Source organism: Schistocerca piceifrons, chromosome 6 (genome assembly GCF_021461385.2).
Source record: "Schistocerca piceifrons isolate TAMUIC-IGC-003096 chromosome 6, iqSchPice1.1, whole genome shotgun sequence".
Taxonomy (NCBI): Eukaryota; Metazoa; Arthropoda; class Insecta; order Orthoptera; family Acrididae; genus Schistocerca; species Schistocerca piceifrons.
The window spans coordinates 456721911-456735502 of record NC_060143.1 but is presented as its reverse complement, the minus strand read 5'-3'; the positions used below and the strand labels follow the sequence as shown (position 1 = coordinate 456735502).

The following is a 13592-nucleotide window of genomic DNA, read 5'->3' as shown; positions in this document are numbered from 1 at the left end:
CACTACGGATTTCGTGGCACTAAAAGCAACAACTACAGGTGAATATCTGTATAACAGTAAAGCCAAAAGGAATAACAAACCTGAGATATACACTGGTGTGGTAAATTATTTCCAAACTTCTAAAAAATTTAAAAAATGTTAAAAACTTTTACACGAGAAAATCAGACACAGTTTTTCATAAGTGAAATATTAGATCAGGAAAGGTTGGAACCTCTTTACCCAATATTCGTTGTCCGTGAGTACAAGACACCGCTAAAGACGAATGTCACAGAATAAAACAGCCGGATTCCAATATATGGGATGGGTCGTAAACAAATCATACCACAGTGAGCGATTGGTAAGGAGAAAATAAATGAAAACTATTGAGACCTAATGTTGGACCAGAATGAAAAACCAAGTAGTGGTTGCCACAAAATGGATGTTCTACCTGGATCAAATCCCCAACTAAATTGCTGTTGACGGAAAAGCGGAACCTAAAACCGCCCTTACCGCTTCTCCGATCTATGCGGAATGTCGAACAGGGGACGCGGCCGCGTGCTATGTCATACTGACGACGGGAAGGTAAAGAGGCTGACTGTGGACGACTCACGCATACGCTGATGATGCGAGGGCCCGACCGAATGATTGGTGGTCTTTTGAGGGATACGAGAACGGTGAACGACAACAACGAATATTGGGATAAAACGTATAAAAACTTTTTTTTTTTGGAAAAACAAACTGTAGAATAACAAAATGATAGTGATAGTTGAAATATTCTTCGTTAATAACGCCAGTAAGTTATGCTAAAGCTAGAGCGCAAAAGAGATACGCTGTGTATATAGCAACTGCAGAAATATGAAACTGGAATTCGGCTGTAATAATTACTCGTCTGTTGCTTGAAGCCGGCCAAAGTGGCCGAGCGGTTCTAGGCGCTACGGTCTGGAATCGCGCGACCATTACGGTCGCAGGTTCGAATCCTGCCTCGGGCATGGATGTGTGTGATGTCCTTAGGTTAGTTACATTTAAGTATTTCTAAGTTCTACGGGACTGCTGACCTCAGAAGTTAAGTCCCATAGTGCACAGAGCCATTTGAACCATTTTCTTGCTTGAAACTGATAAACAAAATTGTTATTCAATAAACTTCCTGGCAGATTAAAACTGTGTGCCGGACCGAGACTCGAACTCGGGACCTTTGCCTTTCGCGGGCAAGTGCTCTACCAACTGAGCTACCCCAGCACGACTCACGCCCCGTCCTCACAGCTTTACTTCTGCCAGTACCTCGTCTCCTACCATCCAAACTTTGCAGAAGCTCTCCTGCGAACCTTGCAGATCTAGCTCTCCTGAAAGAAAGGATATTGCGGAGACATGGCTTAGCCACAGCATGGGGTATGTTTCCAGAGTGAGATTTTCACTCTGCAGCGGAGTGTGCGCTGATATGAAACTTGGGTAGCTCAGTTGGAGAGCTCTTGCCTGCGAAAGGCAAAGGTCCCGAATTCGAGTCTCGGCCCGGCACACAGTTTTAATCTGCCAGGAAGTTTAATATCAGCGCACACTCCGCTGTAGAGTGAAAATCTCATTCTGGCAACATCCCCCTGGCTGTGGCTAAGCCATGTCTCCACAATATCCTTTCTTTCAGGAGTGCTAGTTCTGCAAGGTTCGCAGAAGAGCTTCTGTAAAGTTTGGAAGGTAGGAGACGAGATACTGGCAGAAGTAAAGCTGTGAGGACGGGGAGTGAGTCGTGCTTGGGTAGCTCAGTTGGTGGAGCACTGCCCGCGAAAGGCAAAGGTCCCGAGTTCGAGTCTCGGTCCGTCACACAGTTTTAATCTGCCAGGAAGTTTCATATCAGCGCACTCTCCGCTGCAGAGTGAAAATCTCATTCTGGAATATTTTATTCAAAATAATCTACGGTACATTGCAACTTACACATTTGTCCCACCTCTCCCGCAGACTATGAATGCCACGCCTATAAAACACGTCTTCTTTTGAAGCCAACCAGTCAGCGAGTCATTTTCGCACATTTTCATACGAATTGAAGCGTTATTCAGCAAGAGCGTGTCCCAGTGATGCAATCAGATGATAATCGGACGGAGCCAAGTTTGGAGCATAAATCGCATGCCCTAGTATTTCCTATCTGAACGCCTCGATCGTTTCCCTGACCCTTTTTGCTGTGTGGGGTGGGCGTTATTATGGGGCAATATGATTGTGTGTTGCCTTTTTCCATATTCCGGTCGTTTTTCACGTAATGCTCGATTTAAATCGATCATTTTCTGTTGGTAGCGATCAATGTCAACGGTTTCAGCAGCAGGTTTTAGCAGCTCATAATAGACGACGCCCTTCTGATCCCACCAAGTACAGAGCATTGTCTTCTTTCCACAGCGATTTGGTCTTGGGGTGGACGTCGATCGTTTGCTTGTAAGCACCCATGATTTACCACCCTTAGAATTCTCATATCCATTTTTTCATCACCTCTCGCTATTCGATGGAGAAACGACTTTCTTTTGTATCTCGCGAGCAGCACTTCGCAAGTGGTCTTCCGATTTGCTTGCTGTCTTTCATTCAGTTCATGCGGAACCCATTTTCCCACTTTGTGCCCCTTTCCCATAGCTTTCAACCGAAGAGAAACGGTTTTCTGCGTCACATTCGCCGGCCGGAGTGGCCGAGCGGTTCTAGGCGCTACAGTCTGGAACCGCGCGACCGCTACGGTCGCAGGTCCGAATCCTGCCTCGGGCATGGGTGTGTGTGATGTCCTTAGGTTAGTTAAGTTTAGGTAGTTCTAAGTTCTAGAGGACTGCTAACCTCAGAATTAAAGCCCCATAGTGCTCAGAGCCATTTGAACCATTTGGGTCACATTCAATTGTTCCTCAAGTTCCTGTTGCGTTTGAGTATCATCTTCACTCAGTTCGTTGTCTTCGAACTTTTTCGGTGGTTTCCCACGCTCGTTGTTTCTCACGTCAAAATCACCACTTTTGAATTTTTTGAACCTCTCGGAACACTGTGTTTTCCCAAGAGCATGTTCACCGAAATCTTCAACAAGCGTTCGTTGAGATTTTGCAGCAGTTGTCTTCAAATGACAACACAAAACCAATGCTATCTGCAAATCGTAGTTCGCCGACACAAAACTCGACATGTTAACGTGTTTGAAACAGATACCGACGTATGGAACTTGGGGTACTGTGTGTTGACATCCGCCGTCAGCCGTTACAAAAAGCAGATGGCACTGCAGACGCGGTCTCACGGGCCCGAACACTGACTGCTAGCATCATCTATAGGGAAATTCTGGTTTCATACTTCTACACCTGGTATTACTGCAACGAAACAGATCTGCCGGCAGCGTTTACTGAATAAAGCTTGAAACTTTAAAAAACGTTAAAAATTGAAAATTCTAAAAATTATTGTCTCGTAAGAAGTTTTAAAAAAAACTCTTAACTTTCTGTTATCGTTTATGTGATACACTCCTGGAAATGGAAAAAAGAACACATTGACACCGGTGTGTCAGACCCACCATACTTGCTCCGGACACTGCGAGAGGGCTGTACAAGCAATGATCACACGCACGGCACAGCGGACACACCAGGAACCGCGGTGTTGGCCGTCGAATGGCGCTAGCTGCGCAGCATTTGTGCACCGCCGCCGTCAGTGTCAGCCAGTTTGCCGTGGCATACGGAGCTCCATCGCAGTCTTTAACACTGGTAGCATGCCGCGACAGCGTGGACGTGAACCGTATGTGCAGTTGACGGACTTTGAGCGAGGGCGTATAGTGGGCATGCGGGAGGCCGGGTGGACGCACCGCCGAATTGCTCAACACGTGGGGCGTGAGGTCTCCACAGTACATCGATGTTGTCGCCAGTGGTCGGCGGAAGGTGCACGTGCCCGTCGACCTGGGACCGGACCGCAGCGACGCACGGATGCACGCCAAGACCGTAGGATCCTACGCAGTGCCGTAGGGGACCGCACCGCCACTTCCCAGCAAATTAGGGACACTGTTGCTCCTGGGGTATCGGCGGGAACCATTCGCAACCGTCTCCATGAAGCTGGGCTACGGTCCCGCACACCGTTAGGCCGTCTTCCGCTCACGCCCCAACATCGTGCAGCCCGCCTCCAGTGGTGTCGCGACAGGCGTGAATGGAGGGACGAATGGAGACGTCTTCAGCGATGAGAGTCGCTTCTGCCTTGGAGCCAATGATGGTCGTATGCGTGTTTGGCGCCGTGCAGGTGGGCGCCACAATCAGGACTGCATACGACCGAGGCACACAGGGCCAACACCCGGCATCATGGTGTGGGGAGCGATCTCCTACACTGGCCGTACACCACTGGTGATCGTCGAGGGGACACTGAATAGTGCACGGTACATCCAAACCGTCATCGAACCCATCGTTCTACCATTCCTAGACCGGCAAGGGAACTTGCTGTTCCAACAGGACAATTCACGTCAGCATGTATCCCGTGCCACCCAACGTGCTCTAGAAGGTGTAAGTCAACTACCCTGGCCAGCAAGATCTCCGGATCTGTCCCCCATTGAGCATGTTTGGGACTGGATGAAGCGTCGTCTCACGCGGTCTGCACGTCCAGCACGAACGCTGGTCCAACTGAGGCGCCAGGTGGAAATGGCATGGCAAGCCGTTCCACAGGACTACATCCAGCATCTCTACGATCGTCTCCATGAGAGAATAGCAGCCTGCATTGCTGCGAAAGGTGGTTATACACTGTACTAGTGCCGACATTGTGCATGCTCTGTTGCCTGTGTCTATGTGCCTGTGGCTCTGTCAGTGTGATCATGTGATGTATCTGACCCCAGGAATGTGTCAATAAAGTTTCCCCTTCCTGGGACAATGAATTCACGGTGTTCTTTTTTCCATTTCCAGGAGTGTAGAAACAAGTGCATTAGCAAATGAAGAACGGATCAAGCTCGTATAAATATTCCGCATTTCTTGTCAGAGAGACGTAATCTGCCAGCCTCCACCGCCAAGGGAGGACTCACGATGATCTACAAATTTACGAATCCACGCGGATCTCCCCCTCCACAGACTGACGCTCCTGATGCTCTCACCGACAACAGTGGGGTAGGTAGAGTTAACGCTCTCTGATCGGTGGGCCACATGCACGCGTTCTGCAGATTCTGATAGTCTTCTGCCCAAGTGGTCTAAGGCTCGAACCTGGGGCGTGGCAACTGCTCAGCTGCCTCTGCTTGCGCCAACAAACTCCTTGCTGCCTACCTCTGAATGTGTGGGCAGGTGTTCATGTGGGTTGACACTGCTGCTGCTGTAAGCCATCTCATCCATGCCGGATCCACAGTGTGATTCTGCGTGCTTCAGCGTGCCCGCCCTATGCAGGTGGGCAGCGACTAATCAACACCTCCTAGACTACAGGCCTGCGCGCACACTTGTGACGTCACATACTGATGGCCAGGTCTGAACGCTCCTCTTAAGCACTCTGCATCTATACGAACTTTACGAATTTTAGAGCTGAGACCACATAGGAATTCTCGTGCTTTCCTCTTCTACGTGTCCTTGTAATGAAAGTATGGAAATTTATATCATTGCGTAAAATAACTAAACAAACTGTCCTATGTTATTTAAAGAGGTAAAATTATTTTCACTACTTGCCTTAAATACGCGTTTCTAGCCTTGAATACAAACTGTAATTTTAAATTCTATCTTTTATCTCAGGAGCTACGCTTTCTTGCAGTAAAAAATCTGCAAGATGCAACAACAAGCAGACGTCTTCGGTTTTAAATAAAGCAGCTGGAGCTCCTACGGAATTTAAGAATTTGTTTCCCTGGTTATTTTCGTAAATTTTCCTCTCCACTTCCAAATTTGCTGACCTCACACAAAACTCAAATCATTCGACGAAATAGAGCACCTCCTGACGTAATGTTTAATAAATCAAAAAACCTTAAAAAAATATTTTATTTTCCTGTTTCTCCTATATCCTTGATTGAAATTCGTGTCACAGAGTGCTGTTAATTTATTCGTAATGCACTTACCTCGAAATTCTGCTTTTTATAATGTTTAATCTGTCGAACACTGAATTCATTAAAGCAATTTTCTAAGGTAGTTTACTCAAATTGAAATTATTTCCGAGTAGCTGTATATGTAAAACTGAACAAAATCATTCTGTAGCTCTTCCAAATAAAAGTAAACTAAATAATCTGGTAGGAATGATAAGGAGTACTAAATATTTTCGAGTCACACTAATTAATATAACTATTCTGTGTGACAATGGCTGCAAATACGAGAGACATTTCACAGCCAGCTTCGTATTAACCTCACAGCAATGGTCCAGAATTAAGAAACAAATGATACTGGTACGTGATACATAACTGCTTTTAAAAACGATTGGCAAATGTGGTGCAATGCTAACAAATAACACGTTACAAATTTTTTGTTATTTACTTACCCTTAAATGATGCGTAGACACAAATTCCTGTCTGGGAATAGCTGCAATCCAGCGATTTCTCAACTTCACACATTTGGGAAATCGAAACGTGCACTTTCATGCCTTTTCGGGATTTATAATTTCCCTGGCAAAATGGAAGGCAGCACTTGTATCCCATACTTCGAAGAACTGTAGACGAATACTTTATGAAATATATATCACTTTCACGTGTCACACACTTTCAGCACAACAAACGCGCCAACAGGACTGGCGACTGAAGATAAGATGGCCAACAGTTTGTGACGTCACGTGGCAATATGGCCGTTGTGCGTAGGCCTTGTATCTAGAAGGCTCTGGACTAATCGGAGAGCTTCTGTAAAGTTTGGAAGGTAGGAGACGAGGTACTGGCAGAAGTAAAGCTGTGAGTACCGGGCGTGAGTCGTGCTTCGGTAGCTCAGTTGGTAGAGCACTTGCCCGCGAAAGGCAAAGGTTCCGAGTTCGAGTCTTGGTCGGGCACACGGTTTTAATCTGCCAGGAAGTTTCATATCAGCGCACACTCCGCTGCAGCGTGAAAATCTCATTCTGGAAACATCCCCCAGGCTGTGGCTAAGCCATGTCTCCGCAATATCCTTTCTTTCAGGAGTGCTAGTTCTGCAAGGTTCGCAGGAGAGCTTCTGTAAAGTTTGGAAGGTAGGAGACGAGGTACTGGCAGAAGTAAAGCTGTGAGAACTGGGCGTGAGTCGTGCTTCGGTAGCTCAGTTGGTAGAGCACTTGCCCGCGAAAGGCAAAGGTCCCGAGTTCGAGTCTCGGTCGGGCACACAGTTTTAATCTGCCAGGAAGTTTCATATCAGCGCACACTCCGCTGCAGAGTGAAAATCTCATTCTGGAAACATCCCCCAGGCTGTGGCTAAGCCATGTCTCCGCAATATCCTTTCTTTCAGGAGTGCTAGTTCTGCAAGGTTCGCAGGAGAGCTTCTGTAAAGTTTGGAAGGTAGGAGACGAGGTACTGGCAGAAGTAAAGCTGTGAGTACCGGGCGTGAGTCGTGCTTCGGTAGCTCAGTTGGTAGAGCACTTGCCCGCGAAAGGCAAAGGTCCCGAGTTCGAGTTTCGGTCGGGCACACAGTTTTAATGTGCCAGGAAGTTTCATATCAGCGCACACTCCGCTGCAGAGTGAAAATCTCATTCTGGAAACATCCCCCAGGCTGTGGCTAAGCCATGTCTCCGCAATATCCTTTCTTTCAGGAGTGCTAGTTCTGCAAGGTTCGCAGGAGAGCTTCTGTAAAGTTTGGAAGGTAGGAGACGAGGTACTGGCAGAAGTAAAGCTGTGAGTACCGGGCGTGAGTCGTGCTTCGGTAGCTCAGTTGGTAGAGCACTTGCCCGCGAAAGGCAAAGGTCCCGAGTTCGAGTCTCGGTCGGGCACACAGTTTTAATCTGCCAGGAAGTTTCAATGTGGGCCGCTGTTCGCTGCAGTGGTCAGCGACCCCGCCGAGTCGCTGACGTCATCACTCCACCAACCGTAAGTCGCCGAACGCAACGGGGGCACTATTGACGGGTGCATCACTTCGCAGACAGTCTACTGCTTACGTCCAGAAGACGTTGGCCTCTCAGTGTGTCATCACTATTGTTGTAGTTCTTAAACAATACATGAAAGTTTTAACAATGATATTTTCATGGCGATACGTCGGACGAATACCAAGCATCCACTCACCGCTCCTCTGTTCCCCGCCACAGTAGAGGCCAACCACCTGGCATCTACATCCTGTATCATGGTTGATGCTGTTTTCAACAAACATGCTACAGCAATACTTTCTGTCCTTTGACATTTAAGTTTGCTAACGTGTTCAACGTCAAAAAGACGTTAAATGTAATGGAAAAGCTGGTGGCAAACTTGGGGTTGCAGACGCAGGAGCTGACAGGAGATGTCGCAGACACTTTTGTCACAGTGAGGCTGCATCTGCTCTGAGCGAAAGAGACGACAGCTCCAGCCGGCTGCTCGCTCTGCCTGCGCTCCTGGGAAATTAGAGCACCTTCTTTCTCTCCCGCCCCCCCCCCCCCCTCCAATCTCTCTCTCTCTCTCTCTCTCTCTCTCTCTCTCTCTCTCTTCACCGTCTCTGCGTCCGTGTCCGCGCAGACACTCGTATGGCAATTTCATTTTCTCCGACTGGGCGGCTCGCAGCTAGCGACTGATGTCTCCCCCACCTCCCCTCACTGCAGAGGAGAAACGTCCGAGAAACAAGGCTGGAAATAAGCCAGTTTGCCGGCTTCTCGGGGTCGCCAAGAGCAGACTCTGGGGCTAAGGACCGAGTTCTGACCTGTCTATGGCCGCACGTGCACCCTTCTGTCGATTTCAATGGTGCACTAGAGCATGTGCAGCGTTTGATTAATGCCCTCACGGCTACAGTCGCTGAAGAAACAAATTAAGAGTTACTAAAGTTAAAATCTTCAGCCTGCAGAAATACATAAATTAAGAGTTCACCAATAAACAAGGTTCGATCACTGGAGAAACACAATTAAGTGCCACAGAACAAGTGATTCTTGTTCCAGGACAGAGGAAGTGTGCAGGAACCAGCGGATATGGGTGAAGATTGTCGTGGCTTCATAAAAATATTATGTTGCGTGGGCGCTCAAATGATTCAACGCCACATCTTAAACGAGTGAATTCTATATTTTGATGATGAGGCAGAAGCAAGTTTGAAACGTCCCCTTCGAAAAATTAATGAATTACTGTGCTAATAAACCTCTTACGTTATTTGATTTTCAAACAGCTGAGCAAAACTGAACGTACTCAGACAATTCTCTCTTTACTTATCCTGATCATCACTAAACTGACACACAATATTTTTTGCGCAACGCAATCTGACTTTCAATCATCCGTACAAAAGAATGGGCCTGACTAACAATAACCTATACCTTTCATGAATCACTTACCGCACAAAAATCTTCGTTATTCGAGCTACTGCAATCAGCGAGCGCCAATACTGCCAGCTAAATAAAATATTCTAACTACTGAAGGCACTAACTACTGATAGGCATAGTTAGCAAATGAAAGATTTTGATAGAGCGCAAACAATGTATTTACCTTAATAGTGTTCAAAAGTCATTATATATATATATATATATCAGTTCATGACATCCAGTCTTACAAATTTAATGTCTCTGATGAACACACGTCCAGATCATCCGCTCTCAAAACTCCACCATCTCTCTCCCCACATCCACCATTGCTGGCGGCTCGCTTCCAACTGAGCAACGCCATGCGCTGTTCACACCCAGCTGCCCAACACTACAATAGCGAATATTCCAACAATGCCAACCAGCCACAGACTGCACACTGCACAGCCAGTGATTTTCATACAGAGCGCTACGTGGCGTTACCAACATAAAAACCTAAACAGCCTACTTACAAGTTTAGCTTCGGCCTTCTCCTCTGCCTCGCGAAAGTTTGGGTGTGCTTTGGAGTGACGACTGGCGCACCGGGTTTTCGCCCAGTAGTCAGCCAGCCACATCCAGATTTTGTACACATTTAGAAAATTTCATTGAATTTCGCTTCTTTATCGTATGAGAGAGGTTGAGCGAATGTGTAAATGTATGGTTTTCTGCACGGAATTACTATGCATTAATTTCTATTGCATTTTCAGTTTCACCATTTTTAACCATAGTACTACCATAAAAGCTTTCAACGTGGGCGCTAAATGTCTTGCTGTTAACATATCATTATCTTGAATTCTTTATTTAGTGTAATTTTCCACTATTTCTTGAAAATTTACACACTTCAGCAGATTCGTTGGTGTAACATAACATGTTTATTTTCAGAATAATCTAGTGTACCGGTATGTGGAAACAACAACGTCAAAGTAATGTTATACTAGTAACACAAGATTCACAGCACATTGAAGAGAGATGAAATAACTGTTTACTGTGGTATACATCATTACTAGACAAGCGGTGGAAAGTTACCTAGGACTACTACAGGAACTAGACAGCAGTTATAAGAGACAGAGGACATCAAAGAGAAAGACAGATTGAAAGAGGATTGAGACTGAACTATATCTCATTATTCAGGAGTGCCGATTACGTAATTCTGTGAAACAGGAGAAAGAACTTGGAAGGTCATCTAAACCGAATGGATAGTGTCTTCAAAACAGGTCATAATATAACCATCAACAAAAGTAAGCCGGCTGCTGTGGCCGAGCGGTTCTAGTCGCTTCAGTCTGGAACCGCACGACAGCTGTGGTCGCAGGTTCGAAACCTGCGTCGGGTGTGGATGTGTGTGTGATATCCTTAGGTTAGCTGGGTTTAAGTAGTTCTAAGTTCTAGGGGACTGATGACCTCAGATGTTAAATCCCATAGTACTCAGAGCCATTTGAACCATTGGAACCGCGCGACAGCTGTGGTCGCAGGTTCGAAACCTGCCTCGGGCGTGGATGTGTGTGTGTGATATCCATAGGTTAGCTGGGTTTAAATAGTTCTAAGTTCTAGGGCACTGATGACCTCAGATGTTAAATCCTATAGTACTCAGAGCTATTTGAACCATTTTGAACAAAAGTAAAACAAATGTCATGGAACGAAGTCGAATGAAAGATGAAGGAATTATGTCAGAAAATGAGGCACTAAAAGCAAGAGTCAGGTCTTGCTATAGGACAGCAAAATAACTGACAATGGCCGAAATACAGAGGATATAAAATGTAGACTGGCAATAGCAAGAATAGCACTTCTGAAAAAAAATACTGTTAACATCGAATATAAAATTGGGAGTTAGGAAGGAGTTTCTAAAAGTATTTGTCTGGTTTGTGACCTTGGACTGAGGTGGACGGTAAACAGTACAGACATGAAGGGAATTTAAGCTTTCAAAATATTGTGCTTCAGAAGAATGCGAAGATTAGATGGATAGATCGGATAAGTGGTAATGAATCTAAATGGGGAAAAAAGAAATTTATGGCTCAACGTGACTTAATAGAGCCATCAATTGATATGGGACATCACGAGGCAACAAGGTATCACCTATTTCGCAATTTGTGGACTACAGTAAGCAGTTTCAGCTATACTCAGTTTGCAGTAGTTACTCAGATAAAGACGTGTAATGGTACCAGTCTCCCAACAGACGGCCCAAAAGTAACGCTATTTGTTGTTTAGTAAGAGAAGTGGGTTAGGAGGAGTGGGCCACTTTTTACGCACGACTGTTCCAACTACCCATGTGTTCATTCATCTCTCCTCACCCTCAACTCCTCCTCAGGGGACACCGCACTGTCCGTGCTGGCGAGGAGGTTTGCGTGCTCTGGATCCGGAGGGCTATTCCGGCGGTAGCAGCAGAGTCACCCATGCTGCACTGGCCGAAGAGGGGGGGGGGGGGGGGGGCAGACCAAGTGTGTCCCTCAACGACCTATCGAAAACCTGTCTCCTATCCTTTCCCCATCCATAGCCCATCGTTTTTCTTTTCCTTCCCATTTTCCACACATAACCGATGCTCTCGGTTAAACCATGTATAGGGGAGAGGAGGAAATGCCAAGGCCATATGCTGAACATCTGGCTAATCGTCAGTGCTTGGGCGATAAGGAGGTAGCCCCACCAAGGCAATCGGAAGCGGTGGGCCAATCACCCGCCCTTCTTAAATAACCTGATTACTGAAACCGAGATGAGAACACAAAAACGGATGGATAAACTGGTAACGACCCTTGACCGAACCGAGACCCTCAACTAGTCTTCCAGCCCCTGATGTCCCGATCATGTCGGCAAGGTAGAAAATGCCATCTATTCATCATCTTGAAATTACATGGAAGTGATTCACACTTTTTGGTAATTTCTTACGCTCCTACACCGCAGAAATGTATGCGAATAAATAACTCAGTTTCATACAAATACTACTCCAATCACTTAACTATTGATTCATGCTGCATGATAGATGCGCACTTACATTCAAAAATCAGCCTTAACTAATCATTTTGCGGCGGTTTTACAAACGTAGGAAAACTGTACCCTTTCTGATGGAGAATGGTAGTGAATATAGGTGTTTTAATATCATTCTGGATTCTACAGATGCGAAAAAGCTTTTATAATATTTAATCCTTATGCCATAATAGCACAGTTGCTCCACGGTCCTGTCTTGTGAAGCAAACTGGTCTTGGGATGACTCAGCAAAAGGACATCATAATGACCGAGAAACAGGCTACTTCTGTAGTGAGGCGCCACATTGCAAGAATACGAGTTTAGTAAGCATGAACCAGTACTCTGCAAGCTGACAATGTAGAAGTCACCAGACAGGCTTTCTGAAAGGACATTTGGCGCCGACCGCGGTGGCCGAGCGGTTCTAGGCGCTTCAGTCCGGAACCGCGCGATTGCTACGGTCGCTGGTTCGAATCCTGCCTCGGGCATGGATGTGTGTGATGTCCTTAGGTTAGTTAGTTTTAAGTAGTTCTAAGTTCTAGGGGACTGATGACCTCAGATGTTAAGTCCCATAGTGCTCAGAGTCGTTTGAACCATTTGAACATCTGGCGACATCTTTACATCACTGCCAAGACTCTGAAGTTGGTGAGACGATTGATGAATTAGATCTTGATGTCATGATTGCTCAACGGCCAAACTTCAGGCCGTGGCTTATGCCAAATTACTGTCGTTACCAGCCATTAGTTGCAGCGAGCTCCACGTTAGTCATGCCACAATGCACCAGCAAGCTGCTACTGCTGGATTCTACTATCAAAAGCTTCAGACCACTGCCTGGGGTGAGTCTGAATTCTGTCTACTTTGTGCCTTTCTACTAATGAGGCACTCACTGCTGGTCCCCTTCCTGGAAGACCGGAATTCGAGACCGGGCCATATACTTCCCCAGGCGTCATCAACACGTGCAGCCAAACACTGTCCATTTCCCAGTATGGCCACGCGCCATTGTCAGAGGCCAGTGTTTGACCTTACCTGATCCAATGTGTTCTCCACTGAGCTGCAAAATAAGGTCAACAGCCATGGCCATTTTCTGCTGTGTACCGCATGCTGCTGCCGCCGCCCCATGTCAGTAACTTTGCTACTGGCCTGACCGCAGCATCTCGCCAGCCATCATTATCGACCTGAGTAATATGCAGTGAACCACCATTCTGGCAGGCTGCTGCTGACTCCAGCATTCAATGCTTGCCAAACCACCTGCGTCATGGAAGCCACAGACTGTCTCTTCAGCTACGTCTCCACTGCTGCAATCAACATGGAATAAAGAACTAATTCAAACAGCTTGACACCTGCCACCTCCCCACTAC

At 46.5% G+C, this 13592-nt stretch overlaps 1 non-coding gene across 1 annotated transcript; it reads right to left on the bottom strand.

Moving 5' to 3' along the window:
• Nucleotides 1-1141: 1141 nt before the first annotated feature.
• On the bottom strand, nucleotides 1142-1216 carry Trnas-cga. The gene has a single exon. It is a non-coding gene; the product is annotated as a tRNA-Ser (tRNA).
• Between the last annotated feature and the right edge of the window lie 12376 nt (nucleotides 1217-13592).